The 23,947-nt window shown below is 39.5% G+C and overlaps 1 long non-coding RNA gene across 4 annotated transcripts in view; it reads left to right on the top strand.

Moving 5' to 3' along the window:
* Positions 1 to 23,947, top strand: part of LOC117823044 — a 152,593-nt gene that overhangs the window by 14,922 nt on the left and 113,724 nt on the right. The window contains exon 4 of one of the 4 annotated variants that reach the window (XR_004633302.1): positions 4,199 to 4,662. The exons of the other annotated variants lie outside the window; for them this stretch is intronic. This is a non-coding gene — a long non-coding RNA (uncharacterized LOC117823044). Of the gene's footprint in view, positions 1 to 4,198; positions 4,663 to 23,947 lie in introns of those variants that run through there. 4 annotated transcript variants of the gene reach the window in all.

Here is a 23,947-nt window from a genome sequence, read left to right as displayed (position 1 = left end):
ATAAATATTTTGTATAAATAAGTTAAATCAGTGTTAAAGCAATGATTAAAATAATAATAATTAGAATAATAATACAAATAATAAAAATAATAATGCAGTCCAGGGCTAAAAATAAAGTACTCCAAATTTGGGCAATCCAGAGCCCTTTGTAGCAGATACTCAAGACTTCTCTCTGCATAGAGCCAATCAAGCAAGATAGGAAGTCAGACACCAAAAAAACATTCAATTGTCCAGTTAGTTTTCAGAATAAAATACTCCATGTTGAAGTCAGGTCATAATTTACTTATAGCTACATCAACAAAATGTGATGGGCGGAGCTAGGCCTGGAGTCAACAGGTCAGAGGTTTTCAGAGGCCTCTGACAACAACATGAATGAGGAGAAGCTCATCAGAGCGGTGGAAACCACAAAATGATTTTGCACACCATATATTTTTCTTATAAAAACGACCTGAAGAAGGTTAGTACAGGAGCTCCTTGGTCTTGCTGTCCCCAACTGCTCTGTGCTGCGCTCTGAAAACACAGCCGGTGGGTGTTGACATACGAGGCAGCACTTCATGCTCCTCATTCAATGCACACACAACCAGTGGAGGTGCTGGGTTAGATAAGCTGCCGCAGTGTCTTCTTGCTTCCTTCCTGCTATCACGGGGATGGAAAATAAAGCTTTTTAATGGCACACTTTATTCTCAGGCTGCTTAATTGACAAGTCAAAAGTAATATGCACTATGAGAATGAAAATATCACAGAGGCACTTTGAGTTTGACCTACCACCTACAAACTAAGCATACACGTGTGGCTAATTAGACTTAAAGGTGACATATCATGCAAAATGGACTTTTTAATGGTTCTTTACCTGAAATATGTTTCCCTGGCATGTCTACAAACCCCCCGAGAATGAAAAAAATCCATTCTGCCCCTGTTTTGATTTCTACACCTTTCTGTAAATGTGTGTGAAACGAGCCGTTTCAGACTTCCGTGTTTTTGTTACGTAACAACAATATCCGGTCTGTCACGGAGTCAGAGCTCGGAGCTTGTTCAGCCCATAGACTGTATAAAATAATACTGAATCCCCCCTCCGTTTTTCATTACCTGCACAAATGTGTGCTAACAAGGAGCTTAGGAGGGAGGCATGCTAGTTGTAGGCTGTCTTAATAAACACAAAGGTCGGTTTTACTCCCCACGTCTGCAGATTTGAAGATCTAGTGGATGATTTTTATTTATCATGGATAAGTGCTAGCGCTAGTTAGCATAGCTACATAGCTACATGTCGTAGCTGTAGCTGTGTACCAAAACACACGTCAACATACTGACAAATAAAACAACAAGAAACACTAAATCTGTGACCAATCCTTCAGAAAAGGTCCCGCTGCCTTTCTGGCAGAGGTCGGTTTTACTCCCCACGTCTGCAGATTTGAAGATCTAGTGGATGATTTTTATTTGTCATGGATAAGTGCTAGCGCTAATTAGCATAGCCACATAGCTACATGTTCATAGCTGTAGCTGTAGCTGTAGCTGTGTACCAAGACACACGTCAACATACTGACAAATAAAACAACAAGAAACACTAAATCTGTGACCAATCCTTCAGAAAGGTCCTGCTGCCTTTCTGGCAGAGGTCGGTTTTACTCCCCACGTCTGCAGATTTGAAGATCTAGTGGATGATTTTTATTTATCATGGACAAGTGCTAGCGCTAGTTAGCATAGCCACATAGCTACATGTTCGTAGCTGTGTACCAAGACACACGTCGACATACTGATAAATAAAACAACAAGAAACACTAAATCTGTGACCAATCGTTCAGAAAGGTCCTGCTACAGGCGCCTTTCCGTCAGGATCAGATTCTGGATCAGATTCAGAGGGTTGAAGTAACGTGATCTCTGAGCAGCCGTGTATATTCAGCCAACATGTAAACATTAGATCAACGTGCTGGAGAGCCGAGGCACATCCACTTCCTGAGGGGGCGTGGTCAGAGGGAAAACAGAGTGTTCTGAGGAGGACTGAAGATGAGGGGTTTTCAGGCAGACCAAAATCTGATTTCAAAATGTTTTTTTGAGCATAAACTTTAAAGACATGTTTTGGGGACCTCTTAGACCAATATATATTGATGAAAAAAGCATGATATGTCACCTTTAAGTCAGCGGGAAACCGCATCACAATAGCCGGCAGGTCACTATTTTGGAATGTGCAAATCACCACAGACCTGTGGATTAAACTAAAGCAAAGAACTTAACTTAAGTGCTACTTCGACCCCCACCCTAGTAAATGTGTAGGAGAAGAAAACTTTTGAAAAAGAGCAGATGACCAGCTCTAGAGATATTTTTTGTTTTCAGTCGAATTGTGCTGGAATTGTGTAGTGAAAAAGGGCCATTAGGTAACAAAACCCGCCATTTCTTTATTGTCAGTGTGTTATTCACCAATGACATTGTTTACAATGTTGTACTCCAGTTTTGGCAAAAGATCATGCTGGCACATTGAACTAAGATGGTGATCTTTGTAGACCTCATACCTACTAAATTTGTTCGAGTCAGTTAGGATGTGCATTTTAGCAATTAACTCAATGCATTTAAAAGCAATAGACCCTTTGCCTGTTTACCTCAAAATGGCTTTAATGATCAATTTTCTATCATAACTGTTAAAGAATACATTTGAATTACTCAACTAAAATTCATCAGCTATTCATTTGGATTATATACTTAGGTAAAGGGTATCTCTATCTGCTCTCCAATATTAGTTGCCTGTGAGACTATAAGGTTATTATTAAATATAATTCAAATGTCTGGCTATTACCTATTTAATTCAAATAAATAGTGTTATAAAGTATTGTAAATTTCAAAAAATAAATCTAAGACTTATTCAAATGGTTAAGACAAATGGAAATGGCATTTTTTATATAAACACTTTGTATTATAATGTCTCTGAGGTAGTAAATATGTCATATAGTGTTGCTAGTCTTCCCTCTTAACAGCACATTATGCATTTCCATGCTTATCCATGTCGGCATCAACAAATGCATCCAGTTTAAGCATGTGTTGATGCTTCTGTTTGTGTTAATGAAGGCAGAAGACGGTGTTTATTTGGAGCTGCTTAATTAGCAGCAACAGTAATGAAGCCTCGTGGGACACAGTGTTGGTATCTGGACGGCCAGGATAGGATGATTATTTAGACTGGATTTGTCCAAGATGCTTAACAACAAAAACATGAAGTAGCACACACACACACACACACACACACACACACACACACACACACACACACACACACACACACACACACACACACACACAAACACACACACACACACACACACACACACACACACACACACACGCACACACACACACACACACACAAACACACAAACACAAGCATGAGATTTCTCTTCTTGATCTACGGCCAGAATAGGTGTTTGTATGACCACTTTATGTGTGTATTAAGCACATTTATTCAATCCTTTTTATTCTGTGTATCTGTGGTTGAATGTGTTTGTATGTATTTTGTGTGTAGCTATATTTTCGTGTGTGTGTGTGCGTGTGTGCGTGTGTGGCTTTTTGAAGTAGAGCTATCAGGGACATAGCAGGGATCACTTGAAGTCTTTTTTATGATTCGTTAGTGGAGGGATGTTACTGCTAAGTGCTCCAAACCACCAGGAATTTCATTTCTTGCTTACTGTCATTCACTTAAATGTTTCATTTAAAAGGAACCATCTGGGATTTACAAGACTGGCATTACAGTAAATAAATAAATAAATAAAACTGATCTCATGAAGTGTGTGTAGTCATCAATCACATGAATTGATCCTGGAAGATGCAGGAAGTTAATATAAGAAAGTGCAGAATTTGACTTTGTGATTTCACGAGTGTGTGGTAAGTTTGAACAGGTACCCTTATTTATTATGGAAACAGAAACACACTCATGAAATGTTTATTTTACAGTATAAATGTAAGATGTGAAGTGCAAACCTTAACTTGTGTATGCTTTTTGAGATACAGTATCCACCAATGACAGTTATAAGCTGCTTGGGTCCTTTTAACGGTTTGATCCTTGACCTTCTGAATATTCATTTCACTGTATGTTAATTAAGGAAAGAAAACTAAAGTCTGGATATCATATACTTTCAAATCTACCACATCCTGTTAGATTTTAAATCTTCTGTCTGCAGCATCGTAAAAACAACCTGTTTTTTTTTCTTTGCGCCCACAGACAGGGGTGTGTCCACAGGGTTGTCCAGGGTCATGGTATGGGCCTCCATCTGAATTACGATTAGTCCCCCAAGTGTCACAAAATCCTGAGGTATGATTGGTTATTTGGCTGGTCAGATGCAGCTTATTAAAATCCATTATTGGGCTGTGTTGCAACAGGCTGTGAGCTGTCTTCGCATCCAAATGTTGCACATTTTCTTTTGAGTACCTTATATCTTTGAGTAATACTTTACATATCTCTTTCATAAGACAGATAAATGTACACGATTCAAGACACATCTAGCATAACAAGCACTAACGAAAAAACAACTTAATTTCCATCTTTTTTCATCAAACACCGAACCTGGGGGGACAGGGCTTTCTCTGTCGCCGCCCCCACCCTCTGGAATGCTTTACCACTTAACATTCAAAACTGCCCCTACCTGTCCACCTTCAAATCACTCACCAATACCCACCTATTTAGAACTGCTTTTAACGTATGATTGCTTTTAAATGTATTTTATTTATGTTTTTATTATTCTGTTGTTTTATATGATGTTTTATCCTTTGTGCAGTGTATTTGAGTTTTCAGAAAAGTGCTTTATAAATAAAATGTATTATTATTATTATTATTATTATTATTATTATTATTATTATTTAAAGACACTGTGGAGTTTTTCATGTTGAGGAAAAAATCAATAGTTTGTTTTTGGGGATGAAGACTGCATTTCCCACGACTACCATTATGTGGTTCTTGCCAAAGCGTGCCTTTGTTGTGGAAGCAAATAAATGTAATACAGATCTTCTTTTAATACAACTCTTTTTTGTTTGAGACTACGTTTTGCGGGATGCGTAGTAATGAGGTTATAAATTGATTTATAGTAACATTAAGATACTAACTGTAACATGACACCGACAAAACTTTGATTTATTGCCACTCAGCTAACAAAAGGTGATCAGGCTTACAGGTTTATTCTTAACCGTCACAGCCCTGGTGTTCAAATACATTTCCAAATAATGTAAATATGCACGCATCATTGAAACCTGTTGAAAGCCATTTACCTAACAAAGCCATGGTTGTAGAGTTTCTCTGTCTAAAACAATAGAAAACAAACACATCCCTGCTAACAGAGAGAAATGCACAGGAGGAGTTGCTTGTGCATGTGTCTTTTACGACTACCTGTAGTATCAGTGTGTGTGTGTGTGTGTGTGTGAGAGAGAGAGCTAGCACATGTGTTTTGTCTGTGCGTGCCGGTGTTGTTGCAGGGAAAATTGCCAATTTCAGCTCTTCAACTGATGCAGGCTGACAGTGAAGGAGTGGAAACTGAAATGAGGCAGACAACACACACTGTCTCGGTCTCTGTCACACAAACCTACATCTTATTTACCATGAGCTATCTTTCTTTTACTCCTCACATTTTGTCTCAGCCATGTGACTTCCTCATATCTTCTTGAACCTCCTTCCTCTCAGTCCCCTTTACATCTCTTCTTCTGTCTCCTCCAATTGTTGCCTTCTCTTTTCTCCCTCCTTCCTAGCCTCCCTTGTTAGCCTATCTCCTCCTCTTTTTGTTTTCCTGCTCCTTGCCATCCTAACCTTATTACTTTACATTGTTCTCTGTTGTAATATTGATAGAAGCAACAAACAGCCTAGTGCGTCTTCAGACCCATAACTTCTGGGTCTCTTGTTGACACCAGCCTTGTTTGCTGGTCCCAAAGCCATTTGTCTGCAAAAGAAAGAAAGGCCTTTCTGCTCTCATTCTGAAGACCACTTCACACTTTTTTATCGACTATAGACAAGCTCTCGCTTCTAGCAAACGCACTGGTGAAGATGTGTGTGGTATTCTGTGAAGTTGCTCAATGAAAAAATATGAACTGAAGATATTTCGGTCTTCTCTTGTGGTTTGAATCTGAGGTGGTGCACTGACCTGTCCGACCTTTTCACAGGCGATATAAAAGATTGAAAAAAGGGTATAACATTTTTATCACAGGCCTCAGTAACTCAGTGTATTACCACACACCGGTGTGACCCTTGTTGGGAATACTGTTTAAGATCAACAGTTGTATTGCTCCCTTTTCAGCTGTAAACATACTTGTTATTTTAACACAGCAAAGTCCCATCCTTGCTTTTAGCAGACCGCTGAGAGATGAGCTATGGGAATATTCCTGCTCTCACTTCCCCTTGTTGTGCTTTCATTTAACATGAGGGCTGTTTGTTTTTGTTGTATTTTGTCTCAGTGTAATTACTTTCATTAATATTATGCTTGCACATGTGGAGAATCACAGATAATTTATTGTCTCAACAGCGAGAAACACCGCTGAGACGTTGCTAATTTCGCAGATGTTGAGTTGTAATTTTTAGTCCCCCTAAGCTTTTAGGCTGATGGCATAACATCTTTCTAGCTTTCTATCTCTCTATCCATCGTATCAAATGAACACGTTCAGTCTGGAACTTAAGTACTGTGCAACAGAGAGACTACACTATTGTATGTAGCTTTATATCAAAAGTAATAGCATGAATAAAAAAGGCTTTAAGTTTCCCTCAAAGTCTTCAGATGAACAGCAGACCCACTTAAAAGCAGCATTCTGATGCTATACATCTCTGTCTGCATAGGAACGATGATCCTGTGCCAAGGTTTACGAGGACTATATCTTAAACTGATTTACAGCCCTCTACAGCACTGCTGTAAAAAAACATGAATCATCAACATTTCATTTTATTACAGCAAACCTGTAGAAATACAGTTCCCAGAAGCACCTGAGGGAGGAGGTATTGAGCTCTGCATCGTGTCTTCTCTCCCTGCGTGTCTCACCAACCTGAAGGAACTGAGCTACAAGGTTAACATCTGTAGGAGTCAGGAAGAGGGGGATGCAAAGGGGGAGGAGAGAACAGCATGAGGAGAGGAGGGGTGAGGATGAAATGGGGGAGAATTTGATGTGGAGAGAGAGAGAGGGAAAAGAAAACAGGCAGAGAGGATTGAGGAGAGAAAGAAAGGCGAGTTAAATTACATTAGATTAGGTACCATGAGGGTTAGGGATGATATTAAATATAAAGAAATAGAAAATTAAACGCAAAATGAAATTTAATTAGACGTAGTGGCAATGAAAAAGAGAGGGGGAAAACAAGAGAGGTGAAGGACAAGGGTTGGGGGAGAGATGGAGAAAGAGAGAGCTGCTGAAACAAGAGATCAATACTTTACTGCTGGGTGCTGAAATGGTGGTGGCAACTGTCTCCCTGAGTTTCCTTCCTTGCTAGACTCACACACACTCACACACATGCACACACTCACACTCACACACACACTCACACACAGGCTTGACGCTAAAGCCCAAGAGTGTCTTAAGTTGTTAAGATGACAGAATTAAAGGACACCTGCGGAATTGGAAAGAATCGACGTAACAGGTCTTGTCTGTTTCACCTTCGGTCAGGCTGGATCAAACATCATTTGTAAAACATAGTGACAAGAAAGGAAGCTTTACATGTAACGTAAGTATAATTTTAAAACACAATGTACAAGTTATACAATATCAACTGAACAATCTCGATGACAATCCAGCAAAATCCAACAACTGATGACTTTGAGATGTTTTTGCAGCTACAAAAAGTGGACTTTGGTCCTTTTCCGTGATGGTCAGTGATGAACCATAAACCTGTAGAAGTATCTGTCATGTGGAAAAATCTGTAGAAAATGAACACGAGGTATTTAGTTATATCTATTTGTTGTATTTGACAGATATTGTCCACAGTGTAGCACTGAGACAGTCATTTTAATTCTGTCTTCTGCCTTTGCTTGCATTTTTGGGATCCTGTGAGCATTTCCTCTGATTGTGAATTCACTCCTCATCCTCATCACTTGTCTCCTCCATCACTCTCTCCGACATGAAGTGCGCTCGTGGTGACGCCTTGGGCAAAAGTATGTTTGTGAAAATACTTCAAAATGCACTTTTCTCTAAATATTATCTTTGTATCCATGTATGGAGAATTGATTCAGTTTGAAACTTACAATAAGGTCTGCAACCCAACAAAATCCCTTATCATTGACTACATTAATACAGACAGTGTGCCTCCATCACTTGCCATAGTGAGATGTGGAGCCAAACTACTGCCTGGGTGGGGGCTGACATAGTACTCTGGTGCAGCCAAGGCAGGCGCTAAAGTAGTGTAATAACACATTGTTAACCAAAAAACACATTTAACTAACTGATAAAACATCAAAGATCTCTCCAATCACTCTCCCTTAGCAGAAATGATTATTGTGTTGATCTGAAGCAGACACTCATAGTAATGGAAAGTTCAGTGACTCGCAGAGATTTATCTATGGCATTTATCAACAGGCTGTTAATCATTCAAAATTTTAAGATCAAGATAACTTATTAAAACTAACACTTTCAAAAATTGAACAGTTGCTCATTAATCAGAAAATAACTACCTCTAATGACAGAAAGCACATTTTAGAAAAATGTGATGTCTATTCGGAATTTCTAGTTTGTCCCATGTTCCATCTGTTCATAATAGTGGAGTTGGGCTTTAATACCTAGACTGCAGCCAGTCACCAAAGGGAGCTCTAGAAGTTTTGGCTTCACTCTGGATAGTGGTGTTCTTTCAATAGTCTTACAATCTATGTATGGTACATGATCCATATTCAGTTTTTTCTAACTGGTTACAAAGAGTAAAAATCTGATAACATCAATTGAGGGCACATTATCACACAGAACATAAAAACACTTGAGTCGGCATTTCATAAATTAAGGCATTAACATTTAAAGAATGTCGGTTAAAGTGGCACAAAAATGTTCTTCAGTGTTTTTTGCTGACACATATTTTGCCTTAACATTGCAATTTCTTATTTTTCAGCCATATGCTAATTTATCTGTCATTAGCCCTTCTAATTATACATGTTTAAATATTATGTTTCTGACTTTTTCTAACTAAGGCAGGGATGTGTCTTTGGCAATTACCGGTGGTGCCACTCCCCCCATTTGAACCATAAGGCGTTTTTGCATCGCAGGAGCTTTACCCTGAAACTAGGGACTTTACCCCTGAACTACATGCGTTTCGACCGGAGGTACCAGGGTCTAAATTTAGTTCAGGGATAGTTAATATCCCCCTGAAAAGCCCCTGCTTGGGGGGTAGTACTTTTCAAAGGTCCTGGGACTTTCGGTTGAACGTAACGGTGTTTGTGGAGTTTACACAGTTGTTGAAACACAGAGGGAGTTCCCTCGGAATGCATACTAGTTTAGTTTTTTGTTAAGATTTCAAAATATTATTTAATGTAATTTTTTTTCTCCATACGTCACTGGCCTGATTTGCACAATCTACCCGTGACTTCAGCCCGCGGTCGAAACGCAGACAACAATGGAACCTTTTAGTTCCTGGGAAAGTAGTTCTGGGGGCTAAAAGACCCCAGAACTCTTGGTCGAAATGCACCTTTATTTGCCACCCTGGGTGCACTCAAAGTCTTAAACTATGATTGGCTCTTTGCCTTGTCAGAGGCAGGACTTATATTGATACCACCCTTATTTGGGCTGTGTTGTAAGAGGCCGGCAGCAGCTCTCACTGTACTTAATTGTTGCACTTTTTCTTTTGCCAGTGCCTTTAATTGTGACTTTGGGCAAACATCTTCTTTTTAAGTCCACAGAAAAATAAAACTAAGACCGTCCAAGTGTTGCCACTGTGTTGTGTTTCTTTTAAGAGTCAGTGAAGTATACACAGGAATATAACAGATGTATTAAACTTTAATCATAGCTGTTAACGTAGTTAGTGAAGACAGGGTCATTCTATTAATTTGTGTGAGTGCGCAGATACCCTGGCCACCCCTGCTCATGTTCGGGCCCCAGTATGGCCACTCCAGTAAAGAAAGTGTGGACATGCCTCTGGACTAAGGCAACACACAATTCCATTAATTAGACAATCAATTCAAAATACTTTAATAACTTTTTTTTGGTTCTACAGACATTTTAAGTGTTTTTCATTGTAATTTAAGATTAAATAAGGCGATGCTTGTCTGTAAAAGCTTTGTGAAAAAGCCTACTGCTGCTCTTGGATTAAACTACCAGAGTCATCTTTATAATTTTACTAAAATTCACAGAGAACACGCTGATCGTATAAGAGCCTCAGATCATTCTCATCTGCTGTCAGTACGAAGACAGTCTAACCCTATTAGTCAGTCCGTCCTGTCAGTTCGTCACATCACTATACTGCAGCTATGGCTGCATTATTGATCTAAGGCCAGTTTAGAGTTATCACAGCACACTCCAGCCTCTTAGTCCTTGCTGTGCATCAATGTTTACAGCATCTCACTCTCATTTGTGCTTCAAAAACAGGGGAGAGAGAAACAAATCCTATTCTGTCACAGTTCATGAGCTGAAAACGGGGAGGTCAAAAGCACAAGAGTGGAAAGGTAATGCAATACATAAGGTTGTAGTTTGACACAAAGTTAAGTCAGAGCTGTAGCAGGTCATTGTGCCTCATTCTGTGGAAGAAAATGTTCATAAACTGCTCCACAATGATACAAGGTGCCAAAAATGAGCAAAGAACCCAGTTTTATTCCAATCTAAATGATTAGCTGTTCAGGCTTCAGATCAGTCAGTGTGCCATATGCATGCTTTGTAACATTAGCTTTAAACCACAATATTTTGCATTTGTGGTAGCTGTTGTCCCAGGGTTGCTAATGGGATATTAAGTATGTAGTTTTATCTGAGAATGTGGCACAATATCTGTCTAATTTTCACTTTACATTGTTTAAGTGAAGTGGTGATATTATATCAGTTTGCCAGTACTTACTATGTTTATGTGACTCGCAATGTACTATAGTGCACAATTATAAAATTATTATGATTATAAATTGTTCATATGACTTCACCAACTAATCTACAGCAAAGATTTCCCATCATTTGACATGACTTCATGAAAACCCTGTTGCTTAGCTCTCAGTGAGTGTGCCAGATTTAGTCGTGTACACCCACACAGGTGTTTTGTTTGATTAGACCTTTGCTCGGATTAAAGGTGGGAGGACCCATAATGGGAATTACATGCACCAATAAGATCAGTAAAGGTGTAATTTGTCCAACCAAAGCAGGTTCAAAAGAGCTAACAAGGGGAGTTAAATGTCAGTCAAGCACCACTTGAATACACCCACACAGTCCGAATGGACCAATTAGCAGAGTAATTAGAGGGTGAATCATGGCTTTGCAATTTCTTTTGCATAACTAAATTATACTGTAATGGTAGATGTATCAAGCATATGGCACATTTTATTACATTATTATAAGAAAAACATTGTCTTAAGTTTGCAGCAATCTTTTTATCTTTTCTTTGTCTTTATAAACTGTGGATTTAAAAAAAAAAATCTATATAACCATGTTATTCAAACTGATTTCAAAGGTCAATGATTCAACCTCTGTGATTGTGCTACAGCAGGGGTGTCAAACATACGACCCGTGGGCCAAAACCGGACCGCCAGATGGTCCAATCTGGCCCCGGGATGACTTCACAAAGTGAAAAATTGCAGAGAAGACATTTACTTAAATTTTTCAATAAAAGTAACTGCTATTCCAAATTTGTCCTCTGGGGGGTGTATACAATCAAATGGCTGATGGAGCGCACCTGAACGGCGCTCCAGGACTTTTTTTCACAGAGTTAGGAAAAATAATATTTGCAGTTTGCATAATCTGGTTGAATTTCATACACTTTTTAGAGCACTTCAAGATCCAATCAACACTAAAGTTTACGTGGAAGCAGTGGATCCACTATTTTCGGAAGGAGCTTCATATCGTGCATGTGCTTACCATACATGTTGGTGCGTCATAGGTGTGCTCCTTCACTACTAATACTGTCCAGCAAGCAAACTGTTCATGCTGGAGCTGGGGGGTCCATAATAGTCAACTTTTGCGTCTTCTTTTTAAAATGTATTTATATTGATTTCACGCTACGTGGAATTTAGTTAGAAGTACAGAATCTCTGGATTCGACAATAAAAAGATTGAGCATTAGTTTTGTTTTGTTGTCTTTGGCAGTCTGTATCATTGTAGCCTGTAAGACAGTTTGAAAGCTGTTTATCAATGACAGAAGAAGAAGAATGATAACACTGAGTAAGGCTCTTTCTCTGTAGGAGTTTCACTTTAACGTCATATTTCACTGACTTCGTATTTCAATGAACTATTTGCTTGTTTCGATTCAACCATGGCCGACTGAAGGCGATCCCTCTCCTTTAATCAGACGAAAAATCAAAATGTATTTTTCTATTGTTTCCCTTTTTTGTGTTTCTGTCTGTCGTTTTGTTTCCATGTTGTGTTTCGGCTGCTCGCTCTGTGGCCTCGGACACGGCGTCATGCTCGGCCTGATCCGCCACTCTCTCCTCATTGCTGAAGCCGCGGTTTCCTAAACCTTCCACACCACAGACTCACACACCAGTAAAACCTCAGATTTGAGCTCACATTCTCTGAACCTCTAGAAAATCCTTTAACACAGAACTTTTATCTCCTTTCCCCGTCTCCCCTCCTCTCTGGAAACTTACCCATGTTTCCTGAGCGGGGCCTATAGCACCTCAGTTTGGGAACCACAGCTACAGATCACATGGGGCCCTGTTGCTGCTGTTGCTGTAACTGTGATAAATAAGAAATGTGCTATGATGTTTGAAGGCTGGGTTTCCAATAAAGATCTTAACTCCAAAAAAAAAAAAAAAAATTGTCTTCAATTCCAATGTCTTCTTTTCCTGTCAACATTATACTCTGTGTCAGCTGACTGGGAAACCTGTGTGCTTGGTGTGTTTGCAGCAGGTTTCAGTGCTAAAAGAATATCATATTCGGCCACACTATGAGACTCATCATGGAGAAAAATACAACAGCTGTTTATGTAAACATATAGTTCATTAAATGTGAACATTTTTAGAATGCACTTGTATTTATTTGCGCTAAAACAAAGTGAAACATTTGGAGTTGTTGTTATTTATAAGGTTATTATGTTATAATTTTACTGGTCCGGCCCACTTCAGATCAACTCGGGCTGTATGTGGCGCCTGAACTGAAAGAAGTTTGACGCCCCTTTGCTACAGTATTCACTATAACTCAAAGCTGCTCTGACTGTAAGTGCTGCGATAATCACATTTTCTAAAGACAGTAAGGACTACAACAGATTGTGAGGAGGCATTAACGATTGCCACGGCTTAATTAAAGGCAATTAAAAGCATGCACTGTGTATACAAAAGTTGAGGGAAATGAGCCAAAGGGAAAAATTAAGGACTTGATCTGCAACACCACTGAACTCTGTGGGACTCCTTGGTTAAGTATTTAGGAGTTTCTTTATGAGGATAAATATACAAGACACATCGCACAGCTCGAAATGAACTTTTTCACTTGGTGGCTCGTGCTCCCAACTTCAAAAAGTCAGCGTAAGCAAAAATGTAGGAGCAACACAACTACAACATACGTATCTACATCTCATTTCATCTTGATGAATGAAAGCTTAAACGACTGCATCTGATCCTGAATCCTTCTTTGCCACACACTTGTCCAAGCATTTTTCATGTTTGGCACTATCTCTGTGATTGTAAAGCTTTCATGCTTGCCATGAATAGCTTACAAATCATAATCCGCCTTTGCTGCTGATGCTTCCACATTCACCACATCACCAACTTCAGGAGCCCCATTTTCTGTACAGTTTGGCAGACTAAAAAAACCCTCATTGTGTTCGTCTCCTCCCTTCAGCTCTTCTGATTTCATGCTAGTTAGCTCTTTGTAACATAACAACAAAGCACAGTTAAAGGGAGTGATTGAAGACTAGTATTAAACAATCCAAAATCAGCACTGAAAACTAAGGATGTCAAGCTGACATTTGATTGGTTGATTAGTAATGCATGCTGAGAGCATAGACTGTATAAAATATGGACGTAGTATCCATGACGTCACCCATCTGTTCCTGAGCGCTGTTTTAAAGCCAATCAATGGAGGCAGCCATATTGGAAATGCGGAACTCAACCAGACACAGTGTGACGTAAAGGGGCGGAGCTTGGGCCTCCTAGCCAACAGCTATGTGTTCCCATCCGGGAGTCAAGTCAGTCATGTCCTTATTTGGGCAAAAACTTGTAATATTAATATCTTCTGAACCGTTGCGTTAGAAAAAATTCACCCCCCATACAGTGTGTGCCGATAGAGAAATTAGCTACGTAGAGCCAAGCTGTTTTTTGAACCAGGCTGTAAACATGTTTATTAATGCTGCAAAAGAATTGGCGTCTATGTGGTTTCCGGTGTTTCTGCAGCCAGCCTCAAGCGGATTCTCAATGAATTGCAGTTTATAACACTTCCGCATGGACTTTATAGTTTAAGACCTGAGGTTGCCGCTTGGCTGAGAGGCTCATGTTGCTCTTGACTGACATCATAACACTGTGCCTCTTTGCATGCATTACTGACAAACCATTGGTCACTGTGTTAATATCATTTTATAGAGAAATTAGCTGCACTAGCACAATTGTTCCCTTATATATATTTAGGATGCGCTGATACAGTTTTTGGGAGCACATGTATTCAAAATGGTTACAATTTCAAGCCCTCTACTGTTATTATCTATCATTTTAAAGGACTTTTTTTCCAGTGAAGTTCAAATCTGTTGCTGCACTTTATCACTGATTTTGTGAGGTGAATAGCTCACCTCCATGTTACTGTCAACCTACCCGCTGTGAATCAGTGACTGCTTGGTGTTTTCACACAGGTATTCTCAGCTTCGCTCTGACTTTGTGTCCACACAATTTGCTGTATGACTTTTTAAGCACCATCCTCACACTCAAATAAAACCGAGTGTTGCTAATCACACCTGTTGTCCACATTTTACTCCTTGTGTGCAGACGCAGTTTTTAGTTTTCTATTTTATGTCTCTCTCAGTGGTTATAAAGCATTGAGTAACCAGAATTACTTTTAATGTAGAGCTATTGTTATTTCAGAGTTAATGGTTCCTGATGGAGCTTTTTCAGTTTGAGCGACTATAGAGCGATGATTCTGTGAAAGGTTTTTGGTATTGTTTGTACCAGGTGGCCAAAAGCAGAGACTGGTGATGCATGTTGATGCTTTCTTTAGATGTCTGAGGTATAATAAAGGTAGTAGTGTAACAATAAAGAGAAAATACACAGGTTTTAAAAGATGTTTTAGAGTGTTTTGTGGTTTTAGGATCTCTGTTGGGGCTTGTGAGAAACTCTGCATGCCATCAAATGTGTTTATCTGAAGAAATGGTTTACTCACTGAAGAAATTTTGATGTATAGTTATAATAATATCACATAACAAGGACTCTGAAACATTATTTATATATTTGGAGAACAGCAAAACATTTTTATATATGTCTAAACATGAGTTAGAACTGTATGAAACCACATACACACCAATTCAAAAAAGACGTGTAGTCTGGATAGCTCATTTCTCGATCGGGACACACTGTGAGGGGGGTGAATTTTTTTCAAACGCAGCAATTTCGAAGATATTGAGATTACGAGTCTTCCAATGAGAGGCACATAAGACTTGATTGACAGGCAGGAACACTGTAGCTGTTGGCTAGGAGGCTCAAACTCCACCTCTTTATGTCACACTGGCTCAACAGCAGCAATATGGCTGCTGTCGATGATTGGCCTCAAAACAGCGCTTCAGAAACAGATGGGTGACGTCACGTATTCTACGTCCGTATTTTATACAGTCTATGTTCTGAAGTGGTTCTGTGTGTCTGTTTTTACAGCTTCACCGCTACATTGATTGATCTTTTCAATTACGAGCATACTGTGTTGACATTACACTACTAGGAATGTTAAATGAAACTGAATATATGGGCTGTGATAACTTCTCAAACTGATCAGTGACCATGGAAAGTCTTCCAGGCTGATCCAGGGCACAGCTTGGCCAAAAACTACACAAAAGTCATAAAGTGCATACAGCATCAGGGATGTAAGACATTTAGTAATGTTGAGACCTTCAGTACTTCAGATATAACTTAAAGTGATGTATGGCCTAGTCTACCAGCTCAGATCCAGTGTGTCCAACAGACTCATGAATTATTTTTCCTCTATGGAGCTGCTGAACCAGTTGATGTGAAGCCAAAATTTATAAGCAGCCGTAACACAAAGTCTGGAGAGATTCAGCAGTTTAGACAGTTATCTTGTAAACATTGTATGTCCTGTAGTGCTTGGACTTAAAATTTACATTGTAAAGTGACTTTGAAGCTTAAAACCTATAAATACTGTGTTGTTAACTTGTTTAGTGGTTATAAAACTATCCTGAATTGCTCAGAGATCTGACTGGCAGACTGAATAGTTTTGCAATCATCACACTTTGTGTTTTCTGTCGCTCTGACTTATGAAGACATGACAGCAGCTACCTGTTTCCTGTCTTCCTGTTTCAGAAGAGACAGTGATTCAGACACAGAGGTGCGCACACACACACACACACACACACACACACACACACACACACACACACACACACACACACACACACACACACACACGGACAGTAAAACAAATGTTGAGGATGTAATTCACACACTGACAGAATCACAAATAGTTAACTTTTTGATGAAACAGCCACTTCTCTGAGGGAAATATTTAGACATTCCTCTTCCTGTGTGTGTGTGTGTGTGTGTGTGTGTGTGTGTGTGTGTGTGTGTGTGTGTGTGTGTGTGTGTGTGTGTGTGTGTGTGTGTGTGTGTGTGTGTGTGTGTGTGTGTGTGTGTGTGTGTGTACTGATTTGTCTCTTGACAGTGAGTCGTCAGTCCCTGCTGTGCCTTCTGGCTTGATGAGAACATCAAGAGGCCTCTCTGACTCATGTCTCTGTGTGTGTGTGTTGGTGTGCATGTGTGTATGTTTTGGTCTCTCTGTCTGTGTGTGTCTGTGGCTGTCAGTCTCCTCTAAGTGGATGATGCTTCATACAAATTCCAGATGCTTTTATATAAATCAGTCCTCGTGTTATTTAGGAGGAGGCTCTTTGAAAGTGATCATGTTGTGAGTGACTCATTTTGAGTCATTGAAACTTTCTAATCTGTTTCATTTCTGTATTCATACAGAACAGGTGCCGCAGGTAGTTTACATTCAGACACCTTCACTGTTTGTTTTCTAGTACAGTCTGTTTCTTATTGGAAGATCTTGAACCTGTACCTAACACATACAGAACCCGCTCCTTGTATAATATAATGAATGTTGGTACTGTGTATTGATCAGACTGTTTGAGACACTTACTTTACCACCACAGCAATTAAAGCAGCAAATACAGAAGCAGAAAGACTCTGAAATGATATACCAACATTTAAACTAAAAATTAATCCTTAAAATGTATATGGCCCAATAAGACCATAACAATGTGGGCTTCAAATTCTCAATTTCTCTTTTGCCGACCTGTTTACACTTGTTGAAATATAAATAGAATTTTAAAAGAAAAACCTTTGTATCTATTAAACATTTATTTTAATATTTTTTCAGATTAAATAGGCTCTGTTTTACATGTAAATATTGTACTTCAATGATTTATGGGTGAAATGATCATTATTACATTAGTTCAAAGATCCTCATTTCAGAAAATAGTGATATTTCTACTACAGAAAATCTATACATAATATTAAAATGAATCTTGAATATGCAGGTGAAAGTGTTTCTTTCCTGTTGTACATAAAGAGAATTCAGGTGTTTCAAGTTATGGCAGAACAACGGCACTATACTGAGCAGTATTCTTGGTCTTGTGACATTTTACAAACATTTCTTGACGATAATATTTTTTTTTCTTTGTATCCAAAGTGATGATGGTTGCAGTCCCTGGAAAACTCAAACCTTGGTGTAAAAGCTCTTCTGTACTCACTACCTAAAAGCTCCTGTGAGGAACTTTTAGTTTGTGTTGATTATGCCCTGTGGACAAAGCTGTAACTGTTATCTCTTTGTTGATTTTGTCCCATACATGTGCAAGTTTAAAAAAAAAACTTTTTCGCTCCTCTTTATCGTAACAGACAAATGTAAGAGTCAGAGGAAATATTGTCTTTTTAAAATTTGTTTTGTTTAATTTTATTTTGATGTGCAAGAAATTTGCTTTACAGTTGAAAACTTTTCAATGAAAATGTTTTCAGAAGTTATATGTCACAGTTCAGGAAGGACCCAAGAGCAGAATTAGGGAAGATAGTGGATTTATTCACAGCAGGCAAAGCAGAGTACAGTCCGTTCCAAAGTTCAAAAAACCAAAAGCAGTCCAACCAGGCAGAAGTACAAAGTCGGCAGGCAAATCCAAAAACAGGTTAACAGGCAGTGGTCGAATTCCAAGGAGACAAAAGAACATATAGCAGGCCGAGATACAAACAGGCAGGAGCACACAAGAGAATCTGGCAACTAGCAAAGGAACAGACTGGCTTAAATACCAGGGAGTGATTACCAACAGGTTGCAGGTGTGTGAGCAGGAGAAAGCAGAGGGGGTGGGGCTAGGAGGGGCAGGCTGCTCCAGCAGTGTCCATGACATTATAATGCTGTTTCCACAGCATCAGTCAATAACTACCCCCTGCACCTACCTCCTGACAGCAGATTCAGAAATTAACAATTACTTTATGGACATAATCGATCTTCATGCTCATGGTTTGCTGGTTTGCTTTGCAATGCTGGGTCATCGTTTGTACAGCCAAAACATTCAATGCGTAGACTGTATATTAAATTGGACGACATATAAGTGTTCACTGACTGTGAAAATGTACAGCTCTCCCTACTGACTGGCTGCATATAGGTCTTAAACCCCTCCTCTGTCTTGTTAACAGCGAGAACATGGGTCAAACTATTAGGTTTTAATAGACTTCAAATACATCATTCATGTCATGTCAGTAGGTTCTTATCATGCTGATTTATTTGTAAATTTTCATTTTTCTCATAACTTTAGTTTGATTTGATATTTGATGTTAAAAAAGATAATTGACGGGGCACTGGTGGCTTAGCGGTCTATGCGCCCCACATACAGAGGCTACAGTCCTCGTTGCAGGGGTTCCATTCCCAGCTGGTTGACTATTTCCTGCATGTCTTCCCCCCGCTCTCTACTCCCCACATTTCTTGTCTCTCTTCAGCTGTCCTACAAAATAAGGCAAAAAGGCAAAAAAAATATAACTTTAAAAACGATGATTGATTGATAGCGCTGTCGACCAATGGGTCTCCTGCAGCGTTTTGTACGAGATTACTGGAGTAGAAAAAGAGCTATGAGAGAACAATACGCCACAAACACTAACACATGAGTCACTGAACTCTCCATTGCCACTAGTGTCTGATTACATCAAAACAAGTATCTGGACTGTATCCATCTGAGGGATCTTGGAAGTTTCATTTGTAAGTTAATTGCGTGTCTTGGTTTGCAGAGAGGGTGTGATGGGTTCCCTTGGCTATACCATCAAGGTTGCTCCTGAGCATGTTTCGGCTCCCCCGGGCACATTAAGGTGGTCTTTGTTGCTCCGCAAAGCACGTTGTCCATTTTATAGAGAGTCAGTAATTCAACACTGGTTCTGTTTTGTATTCCACACTGCTTCACAAATCTGTAAGTGCAGAAGCCTTTAATTAACACCATGTACAAGAAACCAAGTTGGGCTGACGGCAGTTTCCATCCCAGGTGAATGCAGCATAACATGAAATAACAGTAATATTAACAAGTGTTCATGTAAGTGTAATCATACATGTGAAGTGTACTCTGTCACAGCTTGTATGGCCCATGGCTCTTTGAACATTACATGGTTAAAGATTTATGTTTTCACAAAGGTTACACCAGCTCACTCCAATGTTTAGATTTTATTTCCTAAGACTTTTCCGACAGCTTTTTTGAAAAAATTGCGGTGAAAGTTGCGATTTTTTTTTGTGCTTTTTTCCCCCAATAACATCTCAGGGGCAAATAAAAACGCTAAATTACAGATGTTTTTAGAAAAAATTCTTGATGTGGCCACTGCTGTATTTTGATTCTCTTGATTCACAGAAAAATGCCATGAAAGGACTGTATTGCACATTTACGACTGTCCCTAAATGCACCTCGCAGTGACAGAGGCACTTGACAGGCAGTCAGCTCACGGCACTCTGAAATAAATCTGCATATTTGATGACAAGGAGTTGATCCAAACTTACTGAAGGTGTCTGATGTATCACCAAACTGGATTAAATCAAGCTGTAGACGGGAGCTTTTTACGGTAATAGCGGCAACAACGTCAAACATCAAATATTAAACAGACGCCCCGGTTGTGTCTGTGTCACTAACGCACACCGGGGGGTAAAAATCATCAATGAAGATGAGACAGATGCATGGAGGAGGGAGAGCTGGTTCATAAAGCACACCTGCTGCAGGTAGTGACCAAGCGAACACTGAGTCCCTCAGACAATAACTCTAGTATCTATAAATAACAACGTTGTCATGGTCACTTGTCCTGCCTGCTGTCCTCGCTTTTCACCCGTTCTCCGTGCGTGTTTTGTTGTTGAAAAGTGCCGTTCAAGTGCGGACTTATGTTTAAAGGGGACATATCACGCTTTTTTCATCAATATACATTGGTCTAAGAGGTCCCCAAAACATGTCTTTAAAGTTTATGCTCAAAAAAACACTTTGAAATCAGATTTTGGCATGCCTGAAAAGTCCTCTTCTTCATTCCTCATCAGAACACTCTGTTTTCCCTCTGACCACGCCCCCTCCGGAAGTGGATGTGCCTCGGCTCTCCAGCACGTTGATCTAATGTTTACATGTTGGCTGAATATACACGGCTGCTCAGAGATCACGTTACTTCAACCCTCTGAATCTGATCCTGACGGAGAGGCGCCTGTAGCAGGACCTTTCTGAAGGATTGGTCACAGATTTAGTATTTCTTGTTGTTTTATTTATCAGTATGTAGACGTGTGTCTTGGTACACAGCTACGAACATGTAGCTATGTGGCTATGCTAACTAGCGCTAGCACTTATCCATGATAAATAAAAATCATCCACTAGATCTTCAAATCTGCAGACGTGGGGAGTAAAACCGATCTCTGCCAGAAAGGCAGCAGGACCTTTAATGAAGGATTGGTCACAGATTTAGTGTTTCTTGTTGTTTTATTTGTCAGTATGTCGACGTGTGTCTTGGTACACAGCTACAGCTACAGCTACAGCTACAGCTACAGCTACAGTCACAGCTACAGCTACAGCTACAGCTACGAACATATAGCTATGTGGCTAAGCTAATTAGCGCTAGCACTTATCCATGACAAATAAAAATCATCCACTAGATCTTCAAATCTGCAGACGTGGGGAGTAAAACCGACCTTTGTGTTTATTAAGACAGCCTACAACTAGCATGCCTCCCTCCTAAGCTCCTTGTTAGCACACATTTGTGCAGGTAATGAAAAACAGAGGAGGGATTCAGTATTATTTTATACAGTCTATGGGCTGAACAAGCTCCAAGCTCTGACTCCGTGACAGACCGGATATTGTTGTTACGTAACAAAAACACGGAAGTCTGAAACGGCTCGTTTCACACACATTTACAGAAAGGTTTAGAAATCAAAACAGGGGCAGAATGGATTTTTTTCATTCTCGGGGGGTTTGTAGACATGCCAGGGACACATATACAGGTAAAGAACCATTAAAAAGTCCATTTTGCATGATATGTCACCTTTAAGTTACAAGGAAGTGAAATTGATGACGAAACCGATGACGTACTGGGGCTGAGATTAATGTAATTGGTCAAATTTGCAGGAAAGTTGTGGTGATTGTATAAAATTGCAAGGCCGAGAAAAAATTGCGCTGATTGGTTGAATTTGCGTTGATAGTTGGATTCGCGAAATCGCAACTTCCTGGAGGGACTGCTCTTTACTGCTCTTGTAGTGAGTACACAAACCTGCAGGCTTGGTCCAATAACTCACAGGCTGTGTCTTTGTCCTGCGTAACCGTTAACTTTTCTCACCTGTCACTTCTCCTCTAGTCTTAGATGTATCCTGTGTGAGCTTATGTTCAGAGATAATGTGTCTGTTTGCCCATCCGCCATCTATATTCTTTTTTTTTGGTCCTGCAAAGCCCAAGAAAGAGCAGAAAAAGCTTCTGAGAGCAGCTTTACTTTTGGATGTTGATTCAGAGAGCCATCTGATTCAGTGTTAATGTAAAAAATATTGCTTAATGCAGCTTTAATGATGTTGGCTGCCGCAATAATAAACCCCATTTTTCACTTGTGTCCTGAGCTGAACAGGCTGTTGCGCTTCTGCGTTAGTTTTCTTTGAGTGTTTATTCCAATTCTGTAATTCCTTTACTTTCTTCTCTTCTTTCCTTTTTAAACACAACAACCCTTGAGAGGTTTGCTACTCATCCTAAGACGCTGTATTTTACTCTGCAACCTTATTAATTAAAAAAGGGAAAATAATGTACACCACCCGCAGTTATTTGCTGTTCTGTAATTCCACGCCATTTATCAATACAAGCCTCTTGTAGAGTGAATTTACTTAAACCTGTAACTGCACTGCTTTATCATTTAATTGGTCCCCAGCGAGAGAGACACCTTTACATGCAAATAAAACAAAAACTGTGAATAAGAAGCAGAAAACACAGGCAGGAGAGCCTTTGAATTCACAAGTGGTTGTCGGACAACTTTGGTACTTGTACTTTGCAAGTTTTTCAATTGCCTTCAGGTTAAGAGGAAGCCAGAAGTCCTTTATGTAAGATGATAGGGGCGGTTTGTGTTGTGGATGATGATTCTGGGGATATTAGCAGCCTGGGAAAATATGAGACACCTATAAGGGAACAAGGAATAGACACAACAGTAATGGAGAAAGCAAATAACAGGAGTGAGCTAATTTTTATTTGACAAACAAACAAATATCAGCACTGGCTTTACATTTTGGTGGCTGTTACAGAAAGTGAGCTTAAAACAAATGGTATTTCTAATGTGTGCCTTAAACTCACAAAAAGCAAGGAAATATCAAGACATCTGTCCTGCAGAAGCATTTAAACACATTTTGTCATGTTTCTTGGAACATTTAGACTTATAGAAGGTATGTAGGGGGGAACGGGGTTGGTTGTCACACTTTTTACTGTTTTGATGATTGCTCATCATCAAAACATCTTTCAATAGTCATTCCTACATTAAATTAAAGCTTAAGGTGTTGGCTTGACATGTGTATCCCTCTCATTTTCCAAATCATTGTAACAAAGAGGCAATAACTATCAAAAACACTCTGACACATTGTGACAACCAACCCCATCACGGGGATGGTTGTCACGACCTATGGGGTTGGTTGTCACACACTATGGGGTTGGTTGTCACACACTATGGGGTTGGTTGTCACAATGGTATTTCAATGGGAAACATCTTTTAAAAAAGGCAAGAAGGTTTTTTATCACTTGCCAGTGCAATTAAACTTTCAAATTGAATTGCACTGACAAGTGATAGGCCTACATAACTTAATGCATTTTAACATAAAATGAGCAAGGAACATGAACAGGAAACACATCTTTAGTCCAGCCTATAAAACGACATAAAGAACAAAACAAATAGGTTGAACAGGTTGACTACATGCAGTCACTGTCTGAGTTACAGTGATGGTAAATGTAGGGTCTGCACACTCCATCTAATTTCACCATGCATGATTTTGCCAACATAGGGGTTGGTTGTTACATGTGACAACCAACCCCAAAGAGAATGTGACGACCAACCCCAACTGGATTTTTTTGCTAGCATCAAGGCTAACAACCATCTAACAACTATTTAGCTAGCTAATAAAAATCTAAACTATAGCTTTCCCCTCACACTTTGTAAGGGTAACACTTGTTTTGTTATAAACCCATCGTTTAAAAGCCTAGA

Source organism: Notolabrus celidotus, chromosome 12, assembly GCF_009762535.1.
Source record: "Notolabrus celidotus isolate fNotCel1 chromosome 12, fNotCel1.pri, whole genome shotgun sequence".
In the NCBI taxonomy this organism is placed as follows: domain Eukaryota; kingdom Metazoa; phylum Chordata; class Actinopteri; order Labriformes; family Labridae; genus Notolabrus; species Notolabrus celidotus.
The sequence above is the reverse complement of the archived record's forward strand: the minus strand, read 5'-3'. Positions and strand labels throughout refer to the sequence as shown.